The 19,874-nt window shown below is 37.3% G+C and overlaps 1 long non-coding RNA gene across 1 annotated transcript in view; it reads right to left on the reverse strand.

Moving 5' to 3' along the window:
• Window positions 1-19,874, reverse strand: part of LOC112531762 — a 295,720-nt gene that overhangs the window by 189,617 nt on the left and 86,229 nt on the right. The window contains exons 2-3 of the long non-coding RNA XR_005857623.1: window positions 7,893-7,993; window positions 2,576-2,691 (exon numbers count right to left, since the gene is read on the reverse strand). This is a non-coding gene — a long non-coding RNA (uncharacterized LOC112531762). The remainder of the gene's footprint in view (window positions 1-2,575; window positions 2,692-7,892; window positions 7,994-19,874) is intronic.

Raw genomic sequence — 19,874 nt, forward strand, 5'->3', positions numbered from 1 at the left:
TATACAGAAGATTTACATTTAACATCAACTTCAAGAAGGGAAGTCACGGCCACAGTTCTGCCAGACCTTGCTTAGGGATTCAGAAATGACTCCTTAGCAGAAACAGCAATGAAACGTGCTTAAAAGTTCTGAATCAGGGTTTCACCACACCTTCACCAGCTCCTGGGGCCACTTAAGGAAATGCCCTGTGGAAATTCATAGACAGAGAGCATTTACATACATTTTGTGAAATTTTGAAGAAATAAAGAGGCAGTGGAATCATATAGTATAACTCAAAAACATACAGACGTAATTTTTTGCTTTACTACACGTGTTGGTAGATTGACTTTCACTGAAATGTGGTGGCTTGATCTCTGAGACATTTGAAGTACAGGTGACATTCAAGTCTTGGCTAAATCACAGTGGGAGAAAAATCTTCATAGCAGTTTCTTCCTTTTGACATCGACCTCTCTGACTAAACCCAAAACTGTGAAATGTCTCCTGGGAAAGCTGAGAAGGCTGTTCTGCTATCAGGCTCTGTGTATGTGGGAGTCACTATTCCAGCCTGAATGCTGAAACCTGCAATATGCACACATCCACACTAAGGCCGATTTGTTTTGCATGATGCTTTTATGAAGATCAGCAACTGAAAGAAATAAACGTTGCTCTAAGCTTTTGGCAATGTGTAGAACAAAATCCTCTAGCAAAAAAACCTGACAATAATTCCCTCATGCTGACATCCGCTTCCAGTCCCTCTTGTAGTGGCAATTCACCTTCCCAACGTTAAACATATTTCCATCTGTGGGCTGCCAAAAGCCAGCATTTACTTTCAAGCAGAAACAAACTGACTTTAGAGCACAATAGAACCATTTTTTTTCCCCCTTTCTGTGTGGGTGTTTCTTTACTTGAAAGAAAACTCCTGTATAAAACACAAGGAAAGCATCTTTGATGTACATGTGCCATTTTTAACTGAAGGCTCCCTCTCACATACTCAGAGTTTTACTAAGAAGTAGCAATTACAGGATTATCTGTTACTTCAAACATGAATTCTTTGGATGCTGCTCTTACCTTGCTTTGTCACATTAATAATTATGGTTTAAGCAGTCTGGCATTTGTGTGCGTGTGTGTACAAACTGTAGTTTAGTATTAACTGTGCAATCACAGAATTGCTCGCCAAAAGGGCAGTTTGCTTTTTGTCCTGTTAAAACAAGTTTCAGCAGGTGGCTTACTAATATAAAACTATTTCTTCAGTCCCTTTTCAGGATGAAAGAGGTGATGAATCTCTGAACAAGGCTTTCTTTTTTTGGCTTTCTCAAAGACCTGATGAAGTAAGCATGCTTATTTCCCCATAAAAATTTTCATTTTGAATTCAGAAAAACTATTCCAAAGCATTCAGAAAATAATGCAAGCATTAAGTAACTCTTATCAGGAAAACCACCAGCCTCTATTAGCATTCCTGCCTTGATCAAGAAGATAGATATTTTTGTTCAAATAGCTGACTGCAACCTAACTGTAGCTCATAACGAAGGCTTCTTCAGGCTTTTGGGAAAGCTGGTGGTGAGGGTGGTACTGGAGATGGGGCTGTAGCAGGCAGTGATCCACATAAAAGGACAGAACACGCAGTCTCCGAGGCCTGAGCCAAATGGTGTAGGAAAGGGCTCAAGAGCTGCCTTTGAGGTGCTGTATATACACACCGGGGTAATGACATGCACAAAGCCCTGAATTCTAGAAAGAAGTTTCAGCCCTGGCATGCAACACAGATATATGGTCACTCCTGTGATTTCTTGGGAAGCCCCAGGAGAGAAGACACAACAACAGAAATATCTATAAATCAGACTAGAGTCCAAAGGTTTCAAAAGTACTCTGAAGAGGGTAGACAAGATTAAATGGATTCAAACTAAAAGAGTGGAGATTTAGGCTGGATGTAAGGAACAAGTTTTTCACAGCACAAGTGGTGAGCCACTGGCACAGTTTGCCCAGAGAGGTGGTGGATGCCCCATCTCTGGAGACATTCAAGTTCAGGCTGGATGGGGCTCAGAGCAGCCTGATGTAGCTGTAGGTGTCCCTGTTCACTGCAGGGGAGTTGGACTAGGTGACATTTAAAGGTCTCTTCCAACTCAAACAGTTATCCGATTCTATGATTCTATGACATGAAACAGCATTTCCTCCCCCCCCTACCCTGATGAAGATATTTCAGAAATGCCAGGAGTTCCACTATGTGAAAAACAAGACATTTGCTTCAACATTTTCTAAACAAAACAGTTCTTCCCAGATGGGCAGCTTTCATTTTAAAACTGGCCTAACATGAATAAATAAACAAATCAGATAACTTACAATGTGGAATGGGACAACTCAGTATGTGCTGGGAATAACAAGTGGTGCATTGGTTCATTGGAAATATTCTCTTCTCTCCCCCCCCCCCCTTCTTTTTTTTTTTTTTTTTTTTAAGAGGACTAAAAGCATTCTGTACTGCTTCAACTCACGACAAACAAAATATCCTTTATTCACACCAACAGTCCTAACACCTGTGCAAGGCACAGAAATAGTATTGTTGTCTTCTTGAGGAAGCTGAGTACACAATAGCGCGGTGACTTACCCGAGATCACAGAAGAAGTCAATATTATTGCAAAGAATTATTCCCTTCCCCTTTCCTTGTTAGCAAAAACTATTAACAGGGCCATGAGAAAAGCTGTCATCTCATCCTGTTGTTCTCTGCAAACAAAAAGAAAAAGCCCAAGTGAAAGAAGAAATGAAGATTGATCCCATCAGAACCATCTTACATGCACCACACGTATAATTATGCGTTCTTAAAATAGTTCCTTTGTTGCTGTGATTTCTTAAACCTATGAAAGCTTTGAGCATAGTCCTAATATCAAAACATCCAGCAATATTTCACATCAGATGGAAAACTACTTTTTACCTATACTTTAATTTCTCCTTCTGAGATTTCCTGAGCCATATTCTCTCTAATATAAACACTCCTACCTACATGAGATTTCATACTTTTTTATATGACATGAAAACCAACAATAATAAAGCAAACAACACTACTGTTCAACAGTAGCTCTGAACACAGCCAGAAAAAGCCTTTCTTGACAAAGCAAGAAGATCAGGGTATAGATGAAGACCTCCTTGAGGTGATCAGATGTGCACATAGAGTTTCAGTAGGCCAATAACACACACCTCTATCTCTGCTCTAGTTCACCCTGAACACTAAGTCTCTGCTCTGGAGAAACATTTGAAGGATACTGACAATCTAGGGAAAATGGAAGTCATAGCATTGGGTAAAACAATGCTTCTTTTGCCATGATTACTGCTTTTGCTGTTAAAAAACACAGTTTCATTATCACCCTTTGCTCACTATTGACACTTAAGCTCATGCACTAGGATTGCAGGCACCTGAGAGGCAAAAACCCTGTCTTAATTCCGCATTTGTGTACCATGTTCCACTCTGAGATCTTAGTCTCTCCTCGAACTCCTATATCTCACTAAAATTTCAGAAAGAAAGAGGTGTGAATACTATCTTAATCAAAAAGAAAGGTGTTGTCCTTTTTCCTCCACCTAAAAGCATGTTCACAATGTCTCAGAAGTAGTTTGAGTAAGTTTTTTAGTTTGACCAAGAGAAAAATAGTCATTTCAGCTTTTATAATTTTGTACATACCTCTCAGAAACATTCCTGTTCTACCCTGACCACAGAAATCCCTTGCATTCCAACAATAGGCCTGTGTTAGCAAAGTCTGGACAGAAATAGGCCTAAAATGAGACCACAACATTCATTTTTTTTTAATTTTTGACTCTTGGCACAGCAACTCAGGTCTGTAGAGACGCCATAAAGCCATTTTGAAAATACTTTCCAGAGGACAGAGCTAAAATTTGTGCTGCACCCTTTGTCCTGAAGACAGAAATTGATAGAGATGGCTTCTTCTCTACGATGTTTACAGACTATGCAGAGAAAGCAGAGACAATTTGCCTATAAAAATTGTGAAAAGTTGACAGCAAAGTGAGGAGCTGATGCTGTTTTGCCAGGGCTCCATACAGACTAACCCAGACTGTATAGCACATTTTTATTTGCAGGAATATTTTGCCAGCAACAAATAACTCTGTTGAGGTAACTTAAAACAAGCAAAGACTATGAAATGCTTACTTTTGAGAGGGAGAGTATCCCTTCAGAAAATATCAACAGCTGAACAGACTCTCAGGTCAGATTTTGTTATTGCTCCATCTTAATTATTGCTTCCTGGTATCTGATTCTAAGCAGCAAGAATAAGTAATTCAAGACACATATTGGTTATATTCACATGTATCAGTTTTTGAAGGTGGAATCCTGCAATCTTTGAGAAATTCTATGGTTTATCAGTTGTCTGTCAGACTTCGTGTCACACTCAAATGAAATGACAAAAAATCCCATTACGAAATGTGGAAAAGTAGTTCTTCCTGCAGTCATATTTTTTAAGTATTAGATCCAGACTACACAAAGAAATTTGTCAGCATTAAAGTCAGTAGAGATACATATTAGTTGTAATAGATTATACTTGTGGTAAAATGTAATGAAATAATAAATTCTAATTAATTCATAATTTTATACCACAGGTTTCCATTTTCATTTTTGATCTTAGGAAGTAACTCTATATGCTCTACAGTAACTTCACACACATTGTACATCAATGAAGGAATCCTAATAACAGAATACTGTGATTCTGTGATATTTAGTTCTAGTGGTGGGCATACTTCATGGCACAATCATGGTCTTGATCAGTCATCCAGCACACAGGTTGGCAGGACCCTTCAATAGGAATTCCTTTCAGGTCGCATCCCTCAGATTCCTTATCATGAAAATCAGCACGTCTACCAGGGATGCTAGAAGAAAACTGTTGTGTGCCACACCTGGGAAAGATATGGGGTTAGAATGCTGCCTGAGACACACATCTTGCCTTCAGGTCTACTGTTTAGATGTAGCCATAAAGACTAAGCATAAGATCATATCTGAAAACAAGAGGCCATCAACACCAATAGTTGATTAGAAGTATTTCTCCCTCTTAAGAATGCAATATCCTTATTTTACTGTAAATAAGCCTTTTCCAGCAATCACGCTAATGGAAAGAAAAAGCTCTCACATTTTCTTGTAGAAGCTGAAAAACATTGCAAACCTTACAACCATAGTCTGGGAAAAATTCCAAACAGAGTTCTGCTCACAAAAGGCCTGCTGCCTCAGGCAAGATCATTTACTGTTGGAGGCCACAAGAATCAGGGACTGGAGAGATTTGCTGGGTTTCCAGAGCTTTGTCCCTTGCAGATAGATCACAGGACAGCAACGGCCGATGACCCACAATTTAGCAATACGGAAAATTTTTCAAAGATTTCAATGTCACAATAGGAAATGTTGGAAAAATGTAATCATTTAAAGCAGAAGTCAGAGGCATCCAACATCGTGTGACCAGAAGTTTAGTGAGAAGTTTCAGCTGCAGGGTTAGAAGCCCTCAAAGTGTCCTCACACTCAGCTCCAATTCAAAGGCTCCTAAGGGACTTACAAAATATTGAAAAACTCACCACAATTGCTCAAGACATCAAGAAAAATGTGGCCAAAGGATATTGATAGTTGAAAAGATTTAAATATATATATATTAGCATGGTGGAAAAAAGAGCCTGTTCAAGGAAAATAAGAAGAATATTGGTGATATGTACTCACATGGTAACATGCTATGATTACAAGCAGCAGACTGAAGAGTATTAGTCTATTAATAATGTATTAGTTCTTACTGGGCAATGGTTAGCCTACACTAGTAATTTTATCTATATATATTTTTCTATGCAATTTGAATTAAAAGGTGCTAACAGTAACCTTGTGTTTGAGAATAGTTCAGTTAATAGACTGACACAAAAATCCAAGATCTAGAACAAAAGTGGTTGAACATAAATTCCAAGACGTAAATTTATGAATTATCAATATATTAGAATTACTCAACAGGGTCAAGTATTATCAAATAAATAAATAAATAGAAAATACATTTGCTGAAACAGTACATCTAATGAAAAAGAAAATTCTACTAAATCTCAAAAAGTAATCAAAGTGAAAGATTAAAGGCATGTCTTCTTCTATGATTTGGAAATTAGTTTGCAGTTTTTATTCTGGGAAGATACAGAACGTGTATCCAACAAACTATTAACAATACATATGATGGAGAAAAGTGAGGTAAGAGCACAGTTGAAATCTGTGCTTAATTATGTGAGCTAGCCAATACTAACAAAGATTAATAGGAGATTTGAAAGGACTCAACAAACTCAGGGCACCGTGTATTTGAAATCCAACATAGAAAATGAACGTAGCTGGGAAAGGAGGAAAAAATGAGTTAGTTTCACACGTGTATAAGTAGCTACTACAAATCAGTGAAAAAGAAAACGCAGGGTACTGCAACAAGGAAGAAAGCCTGGACAGTTGTTTGAAGACATCCTATCTCTGACCACCTGCACATATGAAAACAAAAAAAATGTGTTCCATTTAGGAAAAAAATATTGATAGTGAAATAGTAATTATTTAAATTGATTATGTTTCTTTACTTCTAACACTGACTTCATTTTGATACACTCTCTCACATGAAAAAATGTAACAGACATAGAAAGGGCACTGAGATTGCTGATTGTGCTAGAAAACTTCCCCAGAAGTAGAAATGTAGAAGTTTAGCATTTTTCCATTTAGTGAAAAAATTTAGAGTTCATACAACAGGGCAAAGAATTCAACACTGAGAGGCAACTGAGAGTGTAGCCAATAGATGAGCATAGCTATGGTTCCCTTCTTATTGGACTCAGGGGAAATGCAATCTTCACTAGCAACACGTTGATATACAGAAAGTGGTTGTGTCTATCTTACAACAGGTCATAATGTGTGAAGGTCTCTCCTTCCCTCTTAGCCACACACACTTCCAATTACTCCTGGTTCACATTTGTGCTGTGAGACTGCTGACAATCTTAAATGTAAAACTTTACCTTTTTGTACAGTGATTTTTGAGTAGTGCTAAAATATGTGAGCACTGTAGACTGATAAAAAGTATGCGAACATTATGTTTTTAATATTCAGTTCATAAACAGTACAGTTGTTCAAAATACATTTTTAATCTTTTCATCTTCTATTATTCATCGAAACAATTCCTAAATTCACTACACTATCCTTATTCAACTAAAGCTACAGGAATTTCTGAATGAATATGATGCAGGGACCAAAAGAACTGGGTCACAATGTCTTTCACTTTCAAGGCAAGTTTCTATTACTGTGGGCACTGATTCAAGCCTTGTGTTAAAACAGGCAGGAAATGATGAGTGAGTTAACAGCACAGAACTGCCATGCTGAAAGACAAGGGGAACTGTATAGTGCAGGTGCAAAATTCTGGGGGCTTGAGGCACATAAAGCCAACTCTCGTAAGTAATCATCTTCTAACACTGCTATTATTTCAGGTGCTCATCACTATTTACATGGAAAACAGTTGTCATCATTTCCTCATCTGGCCACTTCAGAGAACTCAGCAGGATTTAGACAATGCTTTAAAAAAAAAAAAAATTGCAAGGATTACTGAATTAAGTCTAATTGATTGGCTAGTTTGGGGAAGGGCACTGGAGAAAAGAGTATCTTCTTGCCATTACTCAATTAATTTATTAGAGGCTGTTCACCAAAAAAAAAAAAACAAACAAACAAACAAAAAAAAACCTAACAAAAAACATGCTTTATTTGTATGTTGTGTGGCAAACTTGAAACTACGAGTGTTTACATGTGTTGCACGCATACACTTTGGGGTTTTAATAGCTGGTTGACAAGAGATTAAAGGCAGAAATATGGCATTTTATTAAAGCAAACATATCAGTATGCCTACTATGATAAAATGATCTAGTTTTCTTCAGACACAAAAGTTTCTGTTGAGTGATACCTTTGAAATTCCTTGAGGGCACCCTATTATTCACTTTCCTCAGCAGAGAGCAGCTGCAAATGGTCTCCAATTTTCAAAGAGTATTGCCTGGTCATTCTTTACTGTCAAAATGAAGAAGAGCATAAAAGTTAAGTCAATAAAGTAATATGAAATGCTTAATATAAAAATTCAAGAATGAATGATTAACCATTAAAAACTTGCAGTAGCTATTTCAGCCAGGAAAAAAAATTAACATTTCCCTTGAAACCTATTAACACTCCTTGTAAACAATATTCTTTCTTGAAATATATGACCTTTCCTAATGCTCTCCATACACATGGCATTTTTCTTATATCCACTTTACCTTCACTGATATGCAGCTGAATTCCTCAGGAGAGGGTATTTAGAGCCCCTTCCTCTGATGCACTGAAAAAAAATGTATTCCTTTATTGCATTCACCTTCACAAATACACCTAATCTTCAGCTTTAGATCTTAAAATCCTTTCTTGATCTGAGAGTCACGTGACCTGTTTAGTTCTTGACATTCTAGCATGTTTCCAGACACAGTCAAGTGCCAAGCACAGAATTGATCTCATTCACTTGGGCCAGTCACAGCTACATCTATGTACAGTAGATGAAATAACACTTTCCTGATGCATTTACCAAAATGGTACATTCAAAAATTACACAATTCTCTCAACATTTTAGCCTTAATCAAAGACAAGGTGACTGCTTACACTGAATGCCACCTGTATATCCTGCTGCACAGAAAACAGGAAATATGATCCAGTTTTAAGATTAAATGAGACTAATATTTTTAGGTTGCTTATTCAGTCAATTTTCCTTAAGCACTGAATGCGTAAGGGAGGTTTTGCAAGGGGACGATGGGAAAAATATGTGGAAAGTCATAGTATGAGGCCTCTATTGAAATAGATTATACAGAAAGAGAAGGGTGACAAACAGGGCTTAGGAAAATGTTGTGGTGATTGTGATTTCTCCTTCAGCTCCTCCTTCTAAATGGGATTTATGGGAAAAGGCAATATGTCACCGTGCCTATGACTGTAGTTGGCTTCCTCATTTCATGTCTACTGGACTTTGCAAGTATTGTCTGGCACAGGAAGACAGACAGACAGTTTAAAATTTGCTGTCTGACAATATCAACTTGCTGATCACTCGAGCTAGATTACCACCAGAGTTTTGGGGAAGGCAACATGATAGAGAAACACTACTTAGGAAAGACAAGTTAAACACAGCTAGGAAAATAAAAACAGCGAATAGAAATAATACCACCAACCACTCAAAATCTTTCAGTTAGGAAAATACTCTCTGAGAAACACAGCAGATTTCAGCTCAGATAATCCAAATGATTTACACATTCACTTGTAATTGCAGTGACAGCTGCTCTAGAAGGCTGAAGAATATAAAGCAGGAGTCCATTATATGTATCATTCAAGAGGACAACTTAACTCTGACTTTAGACACAGGTGCCTAACAACAGACATAAAAGCAGATAAAGACGCATCCTTATTAGATTTCTGGTTATCTGGGAAACCAGAATTCCCAGTTCACTTTAACTGCATTAACAGGTTATAACAAGGCAAGAAAGTAGTCCTTGTTTCTGTGCAGGTTTACAAAGCTATATGCAAATAATTACTAAGTAGGATGTTAAAATCAGAGAACCAAAAATATTACTAATCAATATCGCATTTAAACTCACTTTTAAAGTAAGAACTATAAAATTCAAATTGTAATTTGTTAATCTTTTGATCTAGTGTTACGGCATTTACTCTAACCATCTTGGAAATGTGTGTGCTTCACATATACACTTAATTCAATTAGAAATAGTAGGAACATCTGACATTAAAAGCCACAAAACAATTTTCTACAAAGCTAAAAAAACAGTATCAGTGGGATGCTGAATTTATTATGAACTTTTTAATCGAAGTAGTCTTAATGAAAAGCAGCAGAAGTGAGGATTAGTCAGACAGGCTTACACAAGCCCATGGAATGGCTTGCATCTCTGCTTAAACTAATGTACTTTGACAAGTCCCATTAAAACGGGAGGGCTTAGATTAAAATCTAAGTTTTAGATTCTACATTTTCTGCATTCCCTGACAAGAGTCTTACTTACAGTGGCCTGACATCATTCAAGATTACCAGTCCCTCCGAAGAGTGACTAAGAACAAATCTATGCTTATTTTCAGCTATCCTTTGAAAGTTCATCAGCTGGCCTTAGTGAGAACCTCAGTGACTACCTTCAGTAGCAAACAACTTCAGATATCTTATTAAAGTCAGAGATGAATCCCCCTTGTGAAGTGGATACATAACGATAGCAAGTGGGATTGGATCATACATATGGAAAAAGAGTGAGCAGCTCAGACATATTTATTACTTAAACTTCACAAGATTTTTTAAAACTTTAAAGTGGAAGGTCATCAAAACCACCATAGACGGATGGATGCCTGCAACAGAAGAATCCCTGAAAGTAACAGACACAGGAAGCTGTGGGGAAGCAAATAGACAAAACACCATAATAAAAAGCAAGGCAGATTTACCAGTGATGTGTGATTATAATAAATTTTGCATGGTCTCAAAACAGAAGGGAATTCGAGTGTAAGAGACTTGCTAAGGAACTCACATGAAAACTTAAAAGCAAACCAGATACTAAGGATCAGATTCATCTGAATAAAGTAGATGTGGATGAGGTAGACTTGCACATCTGAGATCATCATCCAAGGATCTTCTGAAAGACAATGGGCATGTAGCCAGAAAAATGAGCGCAAGTTGAGAAAAACATTTCTTGTGATCATGCTTACTGTAATTACGGCTCTTTCCACCATATAATAGGAAAGTGTCTAGCACAAAGTCATGGTCAAAAAAAAAAAAAAAAAACTCTATTGAAAAGTTGCTTTCATATCTCTACATTTTTCAGAACACTCTAAACACCATCTACATGGAACAAAATGTAAAGAACAGAAACTGACATTAATCACCTCTTAAAAATTTCTTAGACTTCTCTTCCATGTGAAATCTGTTATTTTACAAGCACACGCTTGTTTTCTAGATGGAGCTTCAGTAAGTTCTAGCTAAAAGCTAAACTGCATCCCTTAACCATATTGTTGGCATCTAATTAGTGGTCATGTGTTTCATTTCTACAGGCAATTTTCCTTATAAAGGAATAAAAAAAAAGTTTTCTATATTCCTTGATGAAAAAATGGTAAAGATCTGCTGTGGCATACTTGAAAAGATTTCTTATGATAAACAGCAGCAGTTTTACATATTTTAATTGTTTCACCACCAATAAAACCACAACTATGTGTGAAACCAATAGCACTAGTTTTACTGTTGTCTAAAGCAAACTATTGCAGAATACTTCCAATCATTTGTTATCATTAGGTATTTACTGTAACCAAAATTCACTCCCTAGTTGCATTCTATATATATTTATTGTCACTTCACAGATGGCCACTACCATGGATGGTGAGTGTATGGATGGTTTGGGCATATATTCTTTTTGATTACACAACAATATATTCTTTTATCATATAGACATGTACTGTTAGGTATAATTCCAAAAACTCCAAATCTTCAAACACTGTATGAACTTCTCTCATTTTTGTAGGTTGATCTCATAGTTTTGGAGGATATGGGTTGACATGTGCATTCAGGATGCATAGGACTGGCTGGGACATTGCACTGCTGTAGACACTACACAAGTCAAGTCAGTCCTGCTTAACTAATATTGTGAGAAATCTATGAAATAAATGTTTAGGACATTATGAAAATCCTCCTATAACTTACTTGTAGATAAGATAATACAGTTCAGTCTTGAACAGTGCTATTTTAGTTTGGGTTCTTCTATTTATCAGCTAATTAAGTATTTACATTCTTTATCTCTGTAGTAAATCATGGTGTCCAAATCAGGAAGAATTTGATTGCTTTCAGTGGAATACCACTTTTCTAACATTCATTTGAGGTGAGAAATAAATTTCTGAGACAAGGATGCACCAGATACTGTATCACACTAACCTTAAGCACAGCCTATTGTATTCCACTTTTATTATCTCCCATCACAGCAGAAGCATTCGTAATAGAAGATAATGCCTACAGAATGAAAGTGTCTCAGGAGGAAGCACAATTCCAAATGGAATTTTAGTCTAAGCTTTCTTCCATCAGCCTCATAATGCATAGGAGAAACTGCTCCTTTTCCATGAATATTCAGCTCACAGTGGTTTGTGGAAAAAATAAAATCATCTAGAGTAGTCCTGATAGAACGTGACATCTTGATCACACATTGACACGTTACATTGCATCCCATCTTCTAAAATCATAAATGAAAAGAGTGGCTGCATTCCACAGTCTCTGAATTCTTTCAAGACAGCTCAGCAATCTACAAGTGAAAGGTAGGATAAATTATTACAGGAGACTTCTCAGCATGGCTGTTCTAAATCAAATGCTGTCAAATAATTTTTAACTTTCTTTGATCTGCACTCAATCTCCGTGTGCTTTGCTGACCTATAGTACAGACTCTCCTTGACTTCCACTCCTATCTTTTTCAGTCTCTCTGCTCATAAACTTTTATTTTCCTTTTTTTATCATGTATGTGTAGGAATATAAAAAAAAATTAGATCTGATGGCTTGGTGAGCTTTATTTTATAGATGCATGAAAAAAAATAGTGTGTTAGGAATCTAAAAAGAAATGAGAAAAAGGCACGAAGTAAAATAATCTTGCAAGAAGCAAAAATATGATGTTTTGGTGTGAGAAAGTATTCTCCCTAAGGTGTTTTATGGTTATAAGAGACACATCACACAAACTCTATATCTGATGGCTCTTACAATATATTTTATAGGAGTAATGACTGTAACTTAAAAACCTGGGCAGAGAATAGACTTGAGCAGTGAAAGAAAAAAAGAGTAGAAATATTGATGAAGATAAAAAAAAAAAAAATGAGAAGGAAAGAAGAGAAGATACAGACATGGAGTGAGACAAAAGAAAAAATAAATGGCATGGATCAAGAAATCATAGAATTATAGAACGGTTTGGGTTGGGAGGGGCCTTAAAATAATTGAGCTCTGATCCCCTGCCATTAGCAGGGCTGCCAACCAGCAGGTGAGGCTGCCCAGGGCACCATCCAACCTGATCTTGAATGCCTCCAGAGATGGGGCACCCACAGCTTCTCTGGGCACTCTGTGCCACTGCCTCTCCACGCTCTGACTGAAAAACTTCCTCTGATATCTAATCCAAATCTCCCCTTTGTTACTTTAAAACCATTCCCACTTGTTCTATCACTGTCAGACCACGTTCAAGTTGGTCCCCTTCCTGTTTATAAGCTCCCTTTAAGTATCTGAAGGCCGCAATGAGAAAAGCCTTCTCATCTCCAGGCTGAACAAGCCCAGCTCCCTCAGCCTGTCTTCGTAGGAAAGGTGCTCCAGTCCTCTGATCATCTTTGTGGCCCTCGCCTGTACCTGCTCCAACTCCATATCTTTCTTGTACTGGGGTCCCAGACCTGAACACATTGCTCCAGATGGGGCCTTATGAGGGCAGAGCAGAGGGGAAAAATCCCCTCCCTCCCTTCCATCTCCCTGCTGGCCACACCTATTTTTGATGCAGCCCAAAATACTGTTGGCCTTTCAGACTGCAAGCACACTTCTGGTTCACGTTCAGCTTTTCATCCACCGGGACCCTGAAGTCTTTCTCCATGGAACTGCTCTCAATGAGTTCTTCTTCCAATCTGTACACGTACCTGGGATTGCCCCAATCCAAGTGCAACACCTTGCACTTGGCCTTGCTGAACATCATCAGGTTCATGTGGTCTTACAAATAGTGAAATGAAAATAAACAAATGCATCCAGAGTAACTGCTGAAGGTATTAATTACAGTTGCTACTAGAGTAGTGCTTAGGAACTCCAAATGCATTGTATTGTACAAACAAACTCCAGATGAAGCTGACATTCAAAGATGCTGACAGTATGTAATAGGTGAATATGTAGACAAGTAGAGTTAGAGAGAAGACGAGGTAACAGGACAGACAGGCTTGTCAGTAGGCTGTGACACCATCAGCTGGAAACCTGACACACTTCTGTTTACTTTCAAGAGAAATACGGAGTCACACCCCGAGCAGATTACTGTTCTGCTTTACACTCTTTACACCTGAGTAGCTTAACATGCAGAGTAAGAGACAGAAAAGGCAAATACACTTCCCATATTCATTTCCAAATACGCTTCTATTACACTTGTGTTTTCAACCACCTCATCTGTGGTAGCAGAAGGCAGTCACTGCTATGCAGCATAAACCACGATATGGTTTTCCCTTGATTAACTGAAGTTATGAGAACGTATAAGTTTGGGATCTATCTTCTTACCTCTCTGGCTCTCAGAACATTAAAATGTAAAACATCAGAACCAGAATAGTTCTCTCTTCTGTATTACAGTAGGTAGAAAACACAAGCAGGAATTTATATAACCTTCCTAAAAATGCCACTCGGAGACTCCATAATTAATTTACTCAAAGTTAGACAGTTTCTGTTAATATCAGTCACTTCTTTGTCAATTAACCCAACTGCTTCCTAACATAACTTTACTGTATCTGAAGAGGAGCCTTTCAAAAACGAGAAAACTGTGTTGTGCCTTTAAACTTCTTTCTTTTGGAAGACATGGGAAACTTTCTTCTTTCAGGTTTTCCTTTTCTACTTGCATTATTTGTTAACCTACTCATGAACTCTCCCTACCCAGTCCACCTTTGTTCCTAAAACATGATTCCAAGAACAGGACAAAAGTTAATCAAATTGAATGACATAGATGATGCAGGTCTGTGATTTAATATTCAGTAATACTAATGTATAAAGGATCATGTAGAAGTGTACACTTGTTCCTGAACACAAGCATGAACTAGATGTATTAAATTCTGTTAAAAATGGTAAATGTCCTACAGTTTTCCTCAACAATGGCTCACGCTGCTATCAAAATGGTGTCCTGTATGCTCATTTCTCACAGTTCTTTAATATCAGTTTAGCTCTATTGTGAAGTTACAGATGATTTGTACAAAGGCCAGCAGTGGTAACTCATATTCCTCTTAAAAAGGAAAAAAAAAATCATATATGAGAACCCTAAAGAAGAGTAAGTTGCTGCTCTTTTTTGTCAAATAATCTAGCCATATTCAAGTACACTCACAGAGCTCCACCAAAAAGCTACTGAAGAGAAAACAGAATTTGGCACTTAGATTGTTTTCACCTGCCAGCTTATAACAGTCTCAAGGAAACACAGCACAGACTGTGTCAGCTAGGAGGTGATTCCATAAACTGTAACTCTAAGAATTGCCTCTTTTTTTTTTTTACATGCCTCTTTTTTTGTTACATGCCCAAACATCCTGGGATGCCAGTCAGCAAGGACAGAAATCAGTAGCAACTGTTTTCATAGTCCAGCCTTATTTCCTTTCACAGTTTTCATCCTTTCCAACTTGCCCTAGGAGACACAAAGTTACAGCTACTGATAAAGAAATGAAGAGAGTATTGTTCAGCTTTGCACTGTTTAAACCTGAGCAGTTTAGCGAGCAGCTACTGGAGTTCATATTTTGTTTTCCATATTTCTCCTCTTATGCATTCAAATTCAAATTGACAAATGCCTTTGTATATAATTTTAAACCCTCCCCATCTCTAATGCATCAGTATCTTGTTACATTGCCTTTGATTTCATTGTTTGCAGTGCTAGTATCAGCAGCATGGAATTGCCAAGGCACTAAGCAGCCCAATTTTTCTTTAATTTCTCAGAAAATTGACAGCTTTATGAACTGTCTCTTTACCTATGCCCCATAAACATGTCAGGCTGTGGAAAACCATTCTAATTAAATCCCGGGGGATTGCAATGGAAGATTATAGCTTCTTGGCAGGTTATTAAAAAACAGTTGTTCATATATACACAAATATCTGTACTAGAACCTAGCATTTGACAGAACAGCCAAAGAATTAACCCCACTGGCAACTCCAAATAACATTCACCAAAAAAAAAAAAAAAAAAAAAACACACAACAAAAAAAAAACCCAAAACAAAACAAAAAAACCAAAAAGCCAAGGAAAAGCCAAGGTAATTAAATTGGGGCGTGTTGGGGGTTGGTTGTCCTGCATTTGATTTTTTTCCAAAAGTTGGTAATTCAAACTGTCATCTGGAATCATCACCTTTCATCCTTGATTACCAATACCTGATATATAAGAAGGCAGAAAAAATGCTTTTAAGGTCCATATACACAGCTCTGCTAACTACACAGCCTTGAAGTAAATTAGAGTTGATGGATAATGTGAATTATTCAATTCAACATGTACTCCTTCTGTCTGCATCTGGTCATCCAAGAGAAGACATAAGAATCTCTGAGAGTAAAATATTTTTTAGAGATCAAAGTGCATCATTTCCAACAGATTTCTTAAACAACTCTGACTTCGAGCAACACTTGTTCTGGTTATTCTACCTGAAGTAAGCTGTCCAAATACTTTTTAGCAACAGATATTCAGGATTTAGATGCTGGGGAATTTCTGATAGACGCTGTAGCAGTTTGGTTTTATAACTTGCATGTGAATTGTTTGGTTCCTGAAAGCAACTTCCAGATATGCAATTTTGTGCAGACTGTATCCTCACCTGACTAGGAATGCTGTAACAGGAAACTCTTGTCTCTGTCCTGAGATCTGCCATTTTCAGGGCTGAAGCTTTTCTCCCTGAGAGGGAGAGGTGAAAGGGAAGAAATTGGCTGGTAGCACCTCAAGGCCAGGGCGAGATAGGAGCAAATTTCTAGAAATAACACCATATATTTCTCTTCATAAATATAGTGGCACTGAGCTAGATGCGTAATGAGTTTTACAACTAACTGGACTTCTGAGAAGTGTCATTAGATTTTACTATTTATTACTTGAAAAATCTTCTGGCATCTCTAAATATAAGCTGTAATGCAAATGTTTAGTGCATCACCACTTAGACTTGTTGATGTTCCGTATTTATGTGAACAAGATTTCCATAAATGTAAAGCATGAGAGATATTCTACATTTAAAATCATTGATGCAGAAAGATATACAATTTCATGTTCTCTGAAAAGACAAAGAATCACACTTACAGAACTCCATGAAGTTTTTCTCTTAAGAAAGCTAGCATTAGTTGTCCTTTATTTAAAAAGAGTTTTAAAAATATACCATCTGCCCTGAAAATATCTGTGTGAAATAATAAAAAGCTGTTTACCAGTTTGAAAGCAAGACCATGATTGAATCTAGAAGTACATATGTACAAAACACTAGATTGACTCTAGGCATCAAGTTCTGAAACAGTTAAATATTTAATAATATATTTTTTGTGTTCACTGATATACTGAAAATGATCCTTCCATGCTTGTTATCTAAAAGTCACATCAATACCAAAAAGAGTTGGAATCATCCAATCCATGTAGAAATTAAATGCTACAATTTAGAAATACATTGGACCTGACCATCAGTTTTTTTCCATTTTGTCAATTACTTAGCTGGTATAATACGTAATATACTTGTCTAGAAAATGACTAAGTAAATCTTTGAAAAAGTAAAGAAATATACACAAACTCTTCTAATGTTCACAGAATGCATTGAAGCTACACAACGGCTACTGCTAGAATGTGAACTCTAAAAAGGTTTCTGCTGAACTTATTTTCTAACTCACTGCATAGTTTAACAAAAAAAACTTTTTTTTTTTTAAATTTGATTTATTGCTGTCTTTGAAAGATATGAAAGAGTATTTGTTTGACTGTAAGTAAAGACAGCTTCAAAGCGTTAGGAGCATTTTTCCCACACTAATACTTTTAATTTTACAATTTTCTTTAGCAGTTTATCATCTTCGAGATTGTTTAGTAACCCTGGATAAAAGTCCTAGTGGCAGATGAAGAGGAGCCTTTAAATAGTTTTGGATATCCACACAAAGTAACTGTGCTGTTGGTATGGGAACAGACTGAGGGAGGGACTGGAAAATTCAATGATCACTGGCAATTTGTTTTACACGGTAAAGCTATTTTATCAATCTACAGTTTTTATTGATGGTTTTGCTTGTGTCACACTCAGCACCTTCCATGTTATAACTGCACTAGTCAAACTATTGCAAGAGAGTAAAATCAAAAGGGAAATCATGCTTTCTGTTTGTTTAAAAATAAAAACAAAATGAGCTAGCCAGGCTTTCTACATACCCAAGTGCATTTTTTTCAAGATCAGATAGAGTTTGTGGGAATTCAGATCACGTGCTTCATTTTTAGGCTGCTTACAGCTAGGTGGTACAACTGCAGCTACAGTAAAATGGTAAACAACTATAGGCAAAAAAAAACTCCACAAGTGGGCAGGTGCTATAAGTGGATCATAGTTACATTAAATCACATAGCAGGTAAATCACAATGAAAACTCATGGGAGGAAGTACTGTTTACAAAGCTAAGTCCTCACCCTCCCCTGCCTGAGACAGTGCTGGACCAGATACCTGAACACCCTCTATGTCAGTACAACAAACTCAGGTCTTCCTCTGAGCACACCGGATAACAATTCTCATTACTGAGAATAGGATGTTATTTTGAGGGCAGGTAATTTATGTCTTCACATGCTGTCACAAAGAGAGATCTACTTCAGTTTCATGAGGAAAAAAGCTGGGAAACAGTGAAAGAAAATCCAGTATTACGTACTTGCTTTGTTATATTATGTTTAAAATCAGAAAGGGGTAGAATATGTGACCTTGGAGTTATTGCACATAACGGACAGTTGAATAAGTCAGCAACTGTATTTACCTCAGGATCCTGTCTTTGCCCGGGGAGAAAAATAATTTTCTTCAGAAATGAAATTGTTCAGATCTGGTCCTCTGAAAATTCTCATCTTTTTCCAAAACTTAATTGTAGATGAGATACATCTAGGTTCCCTGCTTTCTAGCAGCTAGGCTTTGTTACTTCTTTAATAAATGCATATATAAACTAAGTAAAGCTTTTGATTGATGCTCTTGCAGTCATAGGATGAGAGAAAAACTTCTTCAACGAACAATAATCCCCAGTCTTGAGAACTAATCATTTGTAGGTCACGCTTGAGTAGGTGTGGAGACTTAATATAGTCTAAAAGAAAAACAATTTTCAGAAAAGTTTGACCAAAAATGCATTTTAGATGTCTTCTGTCTCTCCACTCAATTGGAAGAAGTAAAACAAAAAAGCACATCTCTATGAGAAAGAAAAAACCTCAAGCAAGAAACAATCCAGCACTTCTCCACATCCAGACACTGTCCATCTCAGTGAAAGCTTCACACTTCAGATTCAAGTCGGTACTTTAGAGACACCAGGCTCATGTATGGCTCAGTGTTCTTGTCAGAAACTACAGACTTAATCATCTCATCCAGAGAAGGGCAACGAGGCTAGTGAAGGGCTGGGAAAATCAGCCCTGTGAGGAGAGGCTGAGGGAGCTGAGGCTGTTTAATGTGGGGAAGAGGAGGCTGAGAGGAGACCTTATTACTCTCTTCCAGTACCTGAAAGGTGCTTACAGTGAGAGCAGGGTAGGTCTCTTCTCACGGGTGACAGGTCACAAGACGAGGGGAAATGGCCTCAAGTTGCACCAGGGTAAGTTTAGGTTGGACATTAGGAAACACTTCTTTACAGAAAGGGTGGTTAAACACTGGAATAGGCTCCCCAGGGATGTGGTTGAGTCACTGTCCCTGGATGTGTTTAAGAGCCGTTTGGATGTGGTGCTCAGAGATATGATTTAGCAGAGGGTTGTTAGAGTTAGGGTAATATGGTTAGACTGCAGTTGAACTTGATGATCTTTGAGGTCCTTTCCAATCTGAGTAATTCTATGATTCTATGATTCTTGTATATAAGCATCAACATGTACCACCCTGGTAGTGTGCTTCTCAAAACAATTTTGATAGGAAAAGAAACTAGAATTTAAGAAGCAGAAAATATGTTTGAAACATAGGCGTGGTCTTTATCAGAGTTGATTAGACCCAGAAAGAAACAGAAATATAACAAGAATGACCTCAGGCTTC

The sequence above is a fragment of the Gallus gallus genome, chromosome 2 (genome assembly GCF_016699485.2).
Source record: "Gallus gallus isolate bGalGal1 chromosome 2, bGalGal1.mat.broiler.GRCg7b, whole genome shotgun sequence".
NCBI classification, from domain to species: domain Eukaryota; kingdom Metazoa; phylum Chordata; class Aves; order Galliformes; family Phasianidae; genus Gallus; species Gallus gallus.